This window comes from Aulonocara stuartgranti (genome assembly GCF_965226115.1).
Source record: "Aulonocara stuartgranti genome assembly, chromosome: 10".
Lineage (NCBI taxonomy): Eukaryota > Metazoa > Chordata > Actinopteri > Cichliformes > Cichlidae > Aulonocara > Aulonocara stuartgranti.
The window spans coordinates 32,230,620-32,243,290 of NC_138946.1; the positions used below are offsets into that span (position 1 = coordinate 32,230,620).

A 12,671-nucleotide genomic window follows, 5' to 3' on the forward strand; every position below is an offset into this window, starting at 1 on the left:
TATGACTAAATTAAAGTCTACTCACTGAAATTACTGGTAGAGTGTCTGTTTTGATTTTGATGAGAATCACCGTGTGTTATGCAGTTAAAGTTGCTTAAGAATGTTTAATGAAGTTGAAGAAATATGAAACTGTTCTGGAGGTAACAGATATAATGTTGGGTTTGAGTCCCTGGATATTGAGCTGAAGGCTCAGGTAGTTTGGTAGGGAAATTAGGACAGAAACTGTTCTGGAGGAAACAGAGACTGGTTAATAGTTTTACAAATTAGGTCAGAAACTGTTCTGGAGGTAACAGATACTGTTTAATTGATATGTTAAAATTTGTCAAAATTGTTTAGGTGAAAATTGTTATAGGACGGCACTGGAAGATGCTAAGAAGCACATAGCCCGGAGGTTACGCTCCCTCCTGGCCGTGGACGCGCGGTCTTGACCTGTCGGCGAACAGGGTTAGTTCAGTTTGGTTTAACTGTGGGGTACAGGGCATCCTGAAATAAGCTAGGAGTTAGAATCTCCTCACCGTTTTAAATGGTGTCATGTGCTTGTTTGGACAAAGTTAAATTGAGTTAGGGACTTTAGAAATCAGGCCATAGGCTGTTCTGGAGGAAACAGATACTGGTTAATTGATTACAAAAAAGTTAACTTTCTTCGGTTGGACCCGTTAACTTAAATTTGTCGAAATTTGTTAGGTGCTGAATCTGTCAGGCCTGTCAGTGATTGTAAATATAAGACGTCTTTGTAATATAAAATAGAAGAGTTTTGTCTGAGCTTTGTGTGACCCTGTGTGTGACGACAGCGCACTGCAGCGCTGCGAGCTATTTTTAGACGGTGTGTGAACATGCAAATGAGCTGTGACGCGCACAGAGGACTTTGCTTCCTGTTTACCGTGTTTTTGAGTTTTATAATTTTGATTTGCAAACAATGATACATGCCTGTAAGTAAAACGCTGATTTTGCTGATTATGATACTACAAATAAGGTGTTGAATGACTAGGGTGTGAATGATGTTGGAGTTTAAAGCGGAAACTCAGAGAGGAGTGTGTTGGGAGACTGGCATGTAGTCTGCAGTGCAAAGGTGGGCGTCTTGCCTGCTAGTCTATTTAACAGTGATGAAAATGATATTAAATAAATCTCTCAGTGTGTTGATACAGGTGGCTATGGGGCTGGACCAACTGCCCCCACAAGCACGGCGGCCGAAGCAAAATTATAGTAATGGAAACCAAACTCAGCAAAAATCAGCAGCTGTGGAAAAGACAGCAGCTAGCAGAGAATTAAAGGAGAAATTAAGAGAAGTTTTACACATAAAATTGCGGCCAACAGACTTGTGGAGGTTGGGAAGGCGCCTGGAGCATCACAACAAGAAGGTGAAACAAAAACACACACAAGCAGAGAAATGTGAGAGAGAGGCACGTGCTAGAGAAATGCCTCGTTTGAGAAAAAACGTTAAATTAGCCCATCTACAAACACACATACACGCAATGAAGAAACAGCTTACACCCATGAACACGTGAAGATTTTCCAGCAAGTTTAAAGCAGTGAAGCTTAACATACACCCGCCGTTACACAATAAAGTTTATCCACTACTAACAAATAAACCCTCTGGGTTGCAGGACAACAACTTAACTTCAAAAAAAAAAAAAAAAAAATCACAACCAGTGATAACACGACAAATTTAGTGGTTAATAAAAGTCAAATTGTGACATGTTTTCTTCTGATTGATTAATACAAGTGATTACTGAATGAAAGAAAATTCCATTTTTGTGCTTTAAACATGATCTTAAGAATTTTAACATGTACCTGTGTTGTCCTGTCAGCTTGGTGGGTTATGAGAGGATTATATGGTGAGAAAAAACAAAAAAAAGGGGGAGAGAAGGCTGACACAGGGCCTGGTCCCGTTGTTTTTCCCCTCTCTGAGTAACACAGCCAATACAACATGATTTTCCTGTTCGTTTGTTTTTGTTTTTGTTTTGTTTTGTTTTTTCTCTTTATGCTTGATTACAGGCTGCTTTGTCGGCCCGGAAAAGCCGAGGCTGACCCTGGACTCCTGCTCTCCCCTCTACCATCTTTGCTCTCTCCTCTACCATCTTTGATGTGACCCTGACCAAATGCTAAAGCAGCTGAACCCGCAACAACAACTTGAAAATGTCAACAGTGCTGCAGGAAAATGATCTCATGCAGCAGAGACGGAGAGCGGTAATCCAAGGCCCGTTTCACTACACGGGGAGATTTCTGTCAGCGTCTTTTCTTTCTGAGAAGACTGAGAAAGGCCCGGCTCCCACCACCGATTCTGACCACCTTATATAAAGGAATTATTGAGAGCATCCTGAGCAGCTATATCACTGTCTGGTTCGGGAACAGCACCATGCCGGACAGACAAGCACTACAGAGGGTTGTGCAATCAGCTGAGCGCACCATCCGCTCCGAGCACCCTGACCTGCACTCAATCTACAGCAGGCGGTGCTGGACCAAGACCAGGAAGATCGTGAAGGACCTCAGCCATCCCAACAACAGACTGTTCTCTCTGTTGCTGTGTACGTGACAAATAAACATCTGGATTTGGAAAACGAGGCACTCGCAAAGCCACCAGCATTGTGCCTGATTGGACACACCCCTCTCACACACTCTTTACATTCTTGCCATATGGAAAAAGACAGCTTCAGCTGACAGAGCTGTGACGAGACGCCCATTAAGCCCAGATGAAAAGTGAGGCCGAGCAAAACCATGCTGACCTTAACCACTCTGCATTAAAACTGTGCAGGACAGTGACGGACCAACAATGACCATCGGGCAGCAAAAAGGGCGTGCCAGAGACAGGAGGAGTAACTGAGGTCAGGAGGCACCTCAGAATGGACAAAACACCAGGAGAAAATAAGCTGAAGGCACAGGTGTCGGGGCTCGGCCAGGAGCTGACCTCTGAGAAGAGCCGAACAGCAGAGCCGCAAAAGGCCGTGGAGCAAAGCAAGGAAAACATCAATGGACTTAAATCTGATTTCTACGGAAAAGACTCTGAGGTTTCTGCCCTCAATAAGACCTCGAGGCATCAGAGCAGAAACTGAGCATGGCCCAGGAGGAGCTAGCTGAAAATCGAACCCATCAGGCTTGGAGTCCAAGACACCGGACTTGAAATCAGGCCGGAGCATCCTGGAGCTAGATGAGCAGTGTGATTTGTCCGGTCTGCTATGGAGCGAACGTTAGGGGGATGGCTTCCTGTCACCTCTGCCGTCCTCCGATCGCTCAGCGTCCTGGGCTGCCCAGCTCTGGACTGAACGCTCGGGCCGAGACACCCAAACAACCATGGACTCCATTCCCCTGGAATGGGACCACGACTACGACCTGAGCCGTGGGCTTGAGAGTGCAAGCAGGGATCCCAGAGAGCCTTGAGGCCTGTGTTAAACTAACAGAACAAAGATTGAGGTCTTCCACTGGGGAGGTGGAAGCTGCAGACTCTCCTATACACCTTCTGGATGTCAGCCGTTCCACCTGCAAACAAACGGACAGCAGTCGCACTTCTGCAAGCAACAAACGGACATCCAGACAATTGAGCTGCGTATCAAAACCCTGAAGGAAGACCGAAGCAAAAGGGTCAAGTTAAGGAGGAGCGAAATAAGGAGAAGATGCTGGACACTGGAGAAAAGGACTGCCTCAATTGGGGCCAGAACCAGTATGGACAGAACTCTGAGCAGCAGCACCAATGGATGCAAACAGACTGAAAAGGAGGAGGGCAGGACCCAGGGCACGCTTCAGGCCGTGGTTTATCCAGAACACTACAACAGGAAAGTGATGAACACAAACACCCACACAAACACACACATCTACATGCACCGACTCAGAGTGAAAAGAAACATACATATGAACATATGCACTCGTTGATTGAGGGAGAAATGACACACACACACACACAAATTAAAATGTTGATTCAATGAACTGAGAAGTGATCCACACACACACACGCTGATGCAATGAAGAATGCTTTACTAACAAATGCTGCACACAAACATCCAAATACGGAGTTGGTTACAACAGCAAGAACTGATTGATTATTTATTGCTTAAATGTATTTCATGCCACGCAGAGGGCATTTGTGTAGATTTAGAGGACATGGTCTGAAGCACTTTGATAATGAAAACAATGTCTGTGCGTGATGTCTGTTTATGGCTCAAAGCCTCCACTGAATTGTTTACTGTGCTTCACACAGTCTAACAAGGAGCAGTGGTACAGAGCGAAAATGATGAATGAATGGTGTGAGTTTTATTTCGAAGAGATTATGAAAAGGTTGTGTTGATTCAACTTAGTTGTTTACGTTTTTGCCAAGGTAAAGAGTTGGTGTGTAACTAGTGTCCACTATTGAGTCAAGTAAATCCAACATGTTTTGTTGGTGCAAAAAGGAGTTTTGGTTGATCTTTGGGTTTTGTTTGACACTAGGTTGATTCTATCAGTGAGGTTTGGATTGTTCTCTTTCTCTAAGAGAGAGAAAGATGGTTTGAACTTTGGACATGTTTGCAATGGGCCCCAGTATCTGTTATTATATGAGTGCTTTATTGTTTACGTTTGTTTTTGCTTTTGTTACAGTGCACTGAGATAAGAACATCTGAGAGGTGTGATCCACCGGTGGTGATATTTTGGTATTTTGTGAGTTCCTGATTTAACAAATCAGCTCTTTAATCCAGGCCTGAGAGATTGAACTTTAAAGCGCTATTAAATATTCTTATTGAAAACAGTCGCAAAGTATTTTTTCTCCATGATTATAATGAGCTTGGGAGAAAATTCACTTATATGGGACACTGATCCTGAAGCCTAAAAGGATTGCAGCGAGTCAATCCAGTCCAAAGAAGGAAAAACAAACAAGGAGTTGTTTCCTTTAAAATGATGACGTCATCTTGCTGGTGATGGAGCCTCGAATAGGCTGCGCGTGAGACTCCATTATCAGCAACTTTTGGTATGAATGTGTGTGGATGTATGCATATGACTGACGACTAAAAGTTTAACTGACTTGATACTGAGACAAAAACGGTGCTGACTTTAGGATTATTGAATGTCCACAGACAATTCACCCAGCCTATAAAAGAAGGGTGGATGTTTTGTTTTGCTTTGTTTTGTCTGCAAGAACAGAAGAATGACAGAGACTAAAGAGCTGTAGCTTCACAGCAGTGTGAACTGCAGACTGAACCCTTTGGTTGCTAATTTTGAGCTACTGATGTTTGCATTAAGGAAATTGTGTTTTAGTAGCTGTGTTTTAATTAAGGTATCACATTATATTGTTGGGAATATTAAATGCTAAAGTGAAGAAAAGGTTTGATCCCACTCATGACTGAGCATGTTATTATTAACCATAGTGGGTCACTATAGAGAGTCAATTAATTTTAGAAAAAAACAAACAAACAAAAAACCCTCCACCAAGGTCTATGAATAAGAGGGGAATGATAGACAGCCACACTCGAAATGGAGATATGTAATGATAAACACTGGTCCCCGTCTTTTGGGCGCTCTCTTGAAGTAGTCAACAATTTAAAAGTAAGATAAAATAACAGGGGCATGTGCTGAGGGGTGGTGCTGCACAAGAACAAGAGTAAAATAAAGAAAATATTGTTTTTAGAAGTGCAAATTAAAATGTACCATTACACTCAGAGGATCAATATGAAGCTTGATATTTGTTAATTTTGAATGAAGTACATGACTGGTGACTGTTCTGTCCTGAGCTTTTGTTTTTACAGCACCCGCTTGATCACACCAACAGTTTCTCGCCACCGAAGAGGGGTACTTGCAAAAATAAAGAACGGGGAGGAATATCATCAAAACTGGAAAAAGGTAATCCCCAAAGGGGGTGATAACGCCATAACTTTCACTATGGTCAAATTCTCAAAATTTGACCCTCAAAAATTCTTCAAACATTTAGACACAAAGTGGAGATTTAGATAAATATAATGTCGTAAACCACATAAGGATGAAGTATTTGATTCAATAAGATGGTGAAAAAACAAGCAGCAAAAGGTTGATCATGTTAATGGTGTTTATTCAAGGGTGCAGAGGAGATTATTATTATTAAAGACAACAAAGGAAATAACGAAAAGTAGAAGTGGAAAAATTTGCGTTAACGGTAATAAAATAAAAAAAAAAGAAATACTAACTAAAACTGTACTGAATGTTCACAAAACTAACTAAAATTAACTAGATTTATAGCAAAATGTGTTTGGTTGCATTGATGTGTGCGTGCCCTGCTGTAGTGAAATTAAGGTAGTACGTTAGTCGAGTCGTCTGTGTTGCTGCTCCGTTCACGCGCAGAATCAGGTCAGGAAAAGTCGGGAGACAGCGCCAGAATAGAATTGAGGATGATTTTTTTTTTTTTTTTTTTTTAAATGACATCAGAAACAGCAGTATGCGACATTACGTGATGGCAGAGCTTCAGTTCATCCTTTGTCTTTTTTTTTTTTTTTTTTTTTTAATAAATAGGACAGGGGGAATGAATGAGAGAGAGAGGGGGAGAGAAAGAAAGAAAACCAAAGGGGAGAAGAGACGGTGAGAAGGGGGGGGAAGAGAGACAAAAAAAAACAAAACTCCTGGGTCACCTGTATGGAGAAAAAAAACAAACAAACAAACAAACAAAAACAAACAGAGGAGACAGCAAACAACAAAGAGCAACATAATAATAGAGAAAACAAAGCACCATCACAATAAACTAGCTAGTCATAGATATCAGTATTTACTAAGTAATAAACGATATTGTGCAGCACGCAAGATAGACAGCGCACAGTGTGCTTTGAGGCAGCAGCTAAGAAAGCTTTAGTCCGCGTCTGTGAATACCCATGTGTGCATACCTGTGTGGATCAGCATGCTTGCATTCCAAAGGTTTCTTCATGTAATGATCTGCTAGGGAGTGAGAATTGAGGATGATTTTAATATGACTGTTTTGTAGACATAACAAGAGTCTTGTAGTGGAGAGGGACGTAATGTCCTCCTGAGACCCAGAGAATAAGAAAAAACAGGGAGAAAATATTTTCGTTTTTTCTTTTTTCTTTTTTTTCTTTTTTCTTTTAAATGAATCAAGTGTTATTAAAATAACAATCTCATAAGATGAAGATCAGGGACCAACCCAGAAGTCACTGACACTTCACTAGCTGTAAACTATTGGTTTAGGAATAAGTGATGGCACTGAACTTTCTATTTCACAAAAGTCAATTTATTTAGGATATCTGAGGAAGTACTGATTTTATTTGGAGACACAAAGGAACATTTGGCACTTCCCTCATCTCACATCTGTTTCATTGTTGTACCCAATCATTCTACAACTGAAATGCCTTGGACTGCTAACCATTTCAGGCAAGTGGAGTGAACCATATTTTGCTAGACTCTCATCAGATTGGGGCTTCCTTTTATTGATCTTTGGAGAGAAGTCTTCATTACTGGTATTATTCAGGTCTTGTTCACATGTTTGTCCCAGGTTTCTCAGCCAAGAGGAGCTTAAACTCCAGATACTGTGAGTTCCTTTCACACATTGAGATCACTGATAACTTTCAGCAACGACGTGATCTTGTAGAAACAATTAGGTGTTATGGATTCAACTATAATTGCGACTCTTATTTTTTACTTTACTGGAAAAGATTTCTGCATTTTACCCATATTTTATTTTTAACTCAAAATCAAAATTCCAGATTCTCCTACATGTTGGTTTTGCACCAGATAGGATGACAGATTTCAGGTGGCCCTGTGTCTTTCTCTATTACATCTGCCACTGCATCTCGATAATCTTTGTGTGGCTTCTAGTGGGTCCTGACCCTCTCATATTTTGAAAAATCTATGTTTGAATCTCCCTTAATAATTGTGTTAAGAATTCTCTCCGCCTTTGTCAAAAGTTGGGTATTAGGAAAAAGTGAAATAAATATAAATATAAAGTCCCAATGTGTAGAGCACACATTAATAAATTAGTCATGTTCCCTGTGAAAGTAAATGAGCCTAATTCTTAAAGACCCCTGAAATTATTTACTAGATGTTTATTTTTTGAATAAAATAAAAATCTGAGTTTAACAAAACATTTTAATTGTAAATATCAAGCTTACCTTTCTTTCTTCCATAAAATGTGCTTGTGGGCACGCCAGCCATTTTGAAAAGGTGGGAAAAACAATTGGCAAGGCCACACCCCCACACATGTGACATAATTTTAAAGGTTCTGTTGTCCTCTCTAAGAAACATCAGGACTTAGAGGAGTGGCAAGTAGAGTATGAGAGCTACAAGCAAAAAACTAAATGTGTACTACAGTGCGCAAAAATGAATTACTGGGTCATCAGGGGGTCTTGAGGGACATTTATAAAACAAAAAAAATCCCACAAACCTTAAAAGTGCACTTGAAAAGCTCACACAAGAAGGTTAACCTAGCTTACCTAGAAGACCTCATCAGGGGGAGCATACTCCCCCTCTTTTTAGAGCTCACCCACTTAACTCGCATCCCAAGAAAACAGCTAACCCCAGATAAGGCAGCGTGATGTATCCCGAGATAACAGGACTGGGACATCTAAATAAAGGTGTGAAACAATCGCCTTCAAAAGGTTATCAATTAACTTGAACCAAAATTAGGACCACTCGGTGCGGCAAGAGTTAATAGTTATTAGTCTCAACACCCAAGGATAATCAGAAGAGCATGATTGATATGATGGAACTGGGATTTTGTTACACTTAATTTTTGCAAAACACAAATAAAACTAAATTGAAACTAAGGATTTTCAGAAAATAAAAACTAGACTAAACTAGCAAAGAATTGGTAAAAACTAATTACAACTGGCAAAAAATTGAAAATCTGGAGTCGAAACTAAATAAAAAATAAAACCTAATGAAAATGGCGAAACGTTTAAAACCCTGGTGCAGAGATTGGCAAATCTGACCAGGAAACGTTATAAAATGGATTGTCAGGACAGTCAGCGTTAAAGCCACATTTGACAGTCCATACTAGGATGGCATTGGACATCTTGGGGGTGGGAAGGGGTTGGTGTGACCAAGGTGTGGTTTGGCTTGTTGTATGTATATTTGAGATCATATGGCTCTGGATGGACCAGTTACCAGGGCATGGAAGGAGGACAGACTCATTAAAGGAGGAGAAGGAACTTGCTGGGATTGGAGATCCTCTGGGTGAGTGGTTGATTAAAAGCATGCATAAAATAGAAGTTATCTGTTGTTATTGATTGGTAATAGATTGATAATTGGCCACATTTACAGCTGTATTGACTTGTTGTGGACGTAGTCGACTTCAGGTTTAAACACTCTAATTAACAGATTGAAAATAGTGACATTAAAGGAAGAGTATGCAGCACCACCCTGTCAGACGCCAGTGATGGTGGAGCTCACTGATGAATCAGATGAGCTGGATTCATGGCTGATTCAAAACTAAGATCCCCCTGCTGTGGTCAGTAAGGGGAGAAAAGGGGGAAATAAAATCAAGAATTAAAGAGGCATTTATAAACGTTTAGGTGTCAAGTGAAACGGGACAAAAGGGGGTGTTATACTGTTATTTTCAATGTCAGCATTATTATTGTATGAGAATCATGCAACAAGCATTGCATCGATGATCATTTATTGAAGCTTTTGACCTTATACTAACATCTGTGTTCCTGTGATTGTTATAACTTCTGATGAATCTTCCATTTACAGGTGTTAGGATAATGATATAATTTTTCATTGCAGGTGTAACCATGATCATTTTTATACATATTGCAACTTGTTGCTCATTGTAGAGTTGTGCTCAAGTTAATAAGGGTTAAAAGCTACAGTCAGCGTGAATGTCTGACTGATCTATTGAGGGGAAAGGCTTCGAGCATGGAGGGCCGCACGCGCTTACAAAACATTGATATCATGTTATTCTTTGTGATCTTTTCTTCAATTATGTCTTTAAGGTTAGTTTAAATAGTGGCAGTTAATTAAACGAGATTTATTAAAATATTAAATACCTGAGTCAGAACGTTACACGCGGATCACCTTAAGAGTCTGGGAAACTGTGTAGCTGCCTAACTTTTTTTTTTTTTTTTGAATGTTCTAGCTCCGTTGATTTGACACATTGGAATGTGTCAAAAAAGGGGGGGAAGGTTGAGCTTTAACATCAAACCAGGATTATTTGAACATTTTATAACTTCATTTGTGTCTTTAATAATTTAGGAATGGTAAAGCTTAAGCTAATAGCGGTCCGAGAAGACGGACCTTTTAGAGAATCAGTGAAAAAGCATAAACTATCACTTTCATGTTTAATCATTACTCATTGAAATGAACTGAATAGCGTTTAGAAGATTTGTTAATTTTTTGTCTTTTGTTAAAAAGAGGGGTTTCAATAATTTTCAGACACACCTTGCAAATGTGCTTATAACGAGTTGGCACTCGGCCTTTTGAAGGTCAGAAGCTTCGTTCGGCGTGACTGTCCGGACTGATAAAGTGTAGGAAATGCCTTGAGTGCAGAGGGCTAAATGCAAACATGCTTACACACACATAAGATATGATTAGAATAAGTCCCTGGGACATTCTGAATGTTTAGACCAATTCTGAATCACTAGAAGGTCAGTAGATAACAACATTAGATTATTAGGGTTAGGAAGAGAGGTGTTTTGGTTTTCTGTCTCTTACAGAGAAAGGAACAGACACCAGACGAGGTCACAGAGATGCGAGGACCCTCCGTAGCAGAGTCAGACACAGTGACTGCCGAGACATCAACTGGGTCCAAGGGTCATGGCGTTTGGGCTCCAGCTAGTCACCACAAAAGGATGGATCCCATAAACACAGCAATAACCATGAAGGGGTTGGCGGAAATCCGGGAACACCAGACCAACGAAGTTCGAGAGGCTTTTGGGCAAAAAGGGGACACCTTCCTGTTCCTTTTCTGGAGAATACACAGATCGTTGTTTGAAATCAGGGCAGAATAATCCCCTGATCTGTGTTACGACTGAAGGGTTGTCTAACCCCTAAGGTTGAAGAATTAAGAGCAGAGGATCACCCAACTGGACGACACTGGTAGCTGCAGCAATAGAATAAAGGCTGAAAGCAGTGGGAGACAAGGAGAGTGTCATCTGGACCTGCTACTGTTGGAATCCTAGTTTTTCTTGCATTTGAATTGCGCAAACACAGAGGTCATCTCACATATGGTTCGCCCCTCAGGGGGACAAAGGACCTCAGGAGTGAGAAGAGATGAACCCGGCCACACTGGGCTACAGGGTGTTTGTGAGGTCATTATTCTAATGACCTCATCAGGGGGAATTGTAAAATTATGATATTATTTTATGCCATGTTATACCCCGAATTAAAGATTGTGAATTATTATGTAGTTTTAGTTTGCATTATTCTCCTGAATTAGAAGAAGCTGATAACTATTGCATTAGTTAAACTGATTTGCATTACATTAAATTGCTGACTTGTTGTGAATGAATGATATTGTTTTATGATGCATTATATTGCTGAGTTATAAGAAATACTGTTCGCAGAAGGTTATTGTCTAATTTGTCTGAGTAGAAGAGAACAGAGTGTGCTGGAGTTTTCTGCCCCATTTCAGCAGGAGCAGATAAACAGGGAGCCAAGGTCGTAGCTCAGGCGCTGTGTGAGAGAGAGCATGTGAATGTTTAGGCTTTTTATGATAAGGTGGAGGCACCAGAGGTTATAAAAGTTTGAGCAATGCTCCACCATTTTGAGATTTTGAGGCTGTCTGCATCAGTGTCCATCTCCCACGTGTGTGATCATTAAATCATCGTTTGACTCAACCCGGCCGGACCAGTGTTGTTATTGTGGTTTTTTCTCTTGTCTCCATCCCCAATATTTTGAACCTTAACATTACATAAATTACAAAAAAGTGCAATAAACTACAAAAAGATTGAAAATCGTTTTTGTTTTTTTTAACATATATTTCTAGTTAGAGAAATTTAAGAGGCTTATCTCTCAAAACTGTAAATACAAAAAAGTTGCACAAAATAGTTTCCCACCACAGGAAATTTATTTTGAGTGTCTTAATAGGTTTATTTTTGAAATACACCAATTTTTATACACTGCAGGAAAAATTAATATAAATATAAAAACTACAGGCAGACGTTGTTTTATTACAAGAGACAAACAGACCTGTCACAGCTATAAATGAACTTAAAGTACCTGAGTTTCCCACTGTGTTCTTCGCCTCCTACAGCTTTAGACAAAGGGGAGAAGCAATTTTAATACATAAAGATATTAATTTCTCAGTACTCACATTTATAGATCCAGAGGGTAGATTCCTAATCATTAAATTATCTATACTTAACAAAAAGCTATGTAAGTACATAGCTTCTTCCACTTTTTTTTAGTGCACTCTCTGAACACCCAGATTGCGCACTTCTTGGGGCAACCTCAACTTTGGACTACATGAAGAAATGGATAGGCTCAATACAGCAGGAACTCAGCACAATTTGCGGTCCACAAATATAATAATCAGACAGTAGATGAGCGACTTTGGTCTTGGCGACGCATGGCGCTCCCTTCACCCCAACTATAAGGAATATACTTTCTTCTCATATGTCCATCACTCCTACTCTCATCACGATTATTTTGTAGTCAGCAGCTCACTGTTGAGTGACATTTCAGACACTGAGATACACCCTATAGCTGTCAGCGATCATGCTCCTCTGTCGTTAACACTAATACATCAGAAGAACATTCCACCAAGTAAAAACTGGAGATTAATACATCATTGCTCA

The 12,671-nt window shown here is 40.2% G+C and overlaps 1 long non-coding RNA gene across 1 annotated transcript; it reads right to left on the reverse strand.

Moving 5' to 3' along the window:
• Positions 1–1,680: 1,680 nt before the first annotated feature.
• On the reverse strand, positions 1,681–11,795 carry LOC309716409. The gene is made up of 2 exons (XR_014279424.1): positions 10,079–11,795; positions 1,681–2,423 (listed from the first exon to the last, which is right to left on the reverse strand). It is a non-coding gene; the product is annotated as an uncharacterized lncRNA (long non-coding RNA).
• Between the last annotated feature and the right edge of the window lie 876 nt (positions 11,796–12,671).